Here is a 1,462-nt window from a genome sequence, read left to right on the forward strand (position 1 = left end):
TCAGGTCTGGTGCAGGAGAGAGGAGAATTTTTTAAAAATTAAAATACAGGGCTTCCCTGATGGTCTAATGATTAAGAATCCATCTGTCAGTAGAGGGGACTTGGGTTCAATCCTTGGTCTGGAAAGATTCCACATGCCAAGTAGTAACTAAGCCTGTGGGCCACAACTAATGAGCCCATTCTCTAGAGCCCACGAGCCGCAACTACTGAAGTCCATGCACCCTAGAGCCTACGCTCTACACCGAGAGAAGCCACTTCAGTGAGAAGCCCGCGCACCACAACTAGAGAGCAGCCCCTGCTCACTGCAACTAGAGAAAGCTCGCAGCAGAGAAGACCCAGCACAGCCAAAAAGAAACAAGTGATCGTTTTCAAAAGTTAAAATATACTATGAAATGCACCATGATGGGAGTAGGCAGAGTTGCTGTGGGCAGGCTGAGTGGGGAGAACTTGACTCATCCTTGAAGGAGTTGAGGCTCAGAGAACTTTCCTGACTTGTCCAAGCTCAGACAGCTAATAAGCATCAGGACTGGCACAGCTTCTGCCAAATACCTACATCCCACCAAAGGTCAGTTTTCCCATCTGTAAAGTGGGAATAAAATAAAAGGCTTGTTGTAAGGGTCAAGTTAAGGAATGCATGTGAAAGTATTTCTTTATGAAATCTAAAGAAGTCACAAACTGCTATATATGGTCACTGTCACAGTTATTACCAGTCTATGACGTATACCAGGGGCTTCCCTGGTGACTCAGCTGGTAAAGAATGCGGGAGACCTGGTTTTGATCCCTGGGTTGGGAAGATCCCTTGGAGAAGGGAAAGGCTATCCGCTCCAGTATTCTGGCCTGGAGAATTCCATGAACTGTATAGTCCACGGGGTCACAAAGAGTCATGAAAGGTTGTTGTTGAATTACACAAAGACACCGGGATTCTTGGCCCTCGGAGGAGAAGAATTCAATCTGGGGCCAGAGAAGAGGCTTGATCACTCAGAGCTTTTGTGTAATAAAGTTTTATTAAAGTATAAAGGAGATAGAGAAAGCTTTTGACATAGGCATCAGAAGGGGGCAGAAAGAGTACCCCCTTGCTAGTCTTCAGCTGGATGTTATACAGTCACTAGCAGTCTGTTAATGAAAGAAAGGAATGTCTTAAAACGCAGAATGGCACCAGGCCCCTCACCCATAAGATGCATTTAGGGATAATCTTGGCACCAAATGGTTCATCCTAGGCCATAAAATGATTAGCTTGAATCTTGAAGAAGGGCAGATCACCATACAAATAATTTCGTTTACATAGATTAGGGGAACAATATCTGAGTATAACATATTGGTTTGTCAAGTAGGTGCTGAGCCAAGAGGTGGAACCTACTTGAAGACAGAGTCTGGAGTAAATGCATAGTACATTAGCACAGCTTAAGACAAACATTTCCATAAGAGAAATGCATTGGTTATCTCTAGGTTTGAGACTAGTTAAC

The sequence above is a fragment of the Bison bison genome, unplaced genomic scaffold, assembly GCF_000754665.1.
Source record: "Bison bison bison isolate TAMUID 2011002044 unplaced genomic scaffold, Bison_UMD1.0 scf7180017863663, whole genome shotgun sequence".
NCBI lineage: Eukaryota > Metazoa > Chordata > Mammalia > Artiodactyla > Bovidae > Bison > Bison bison.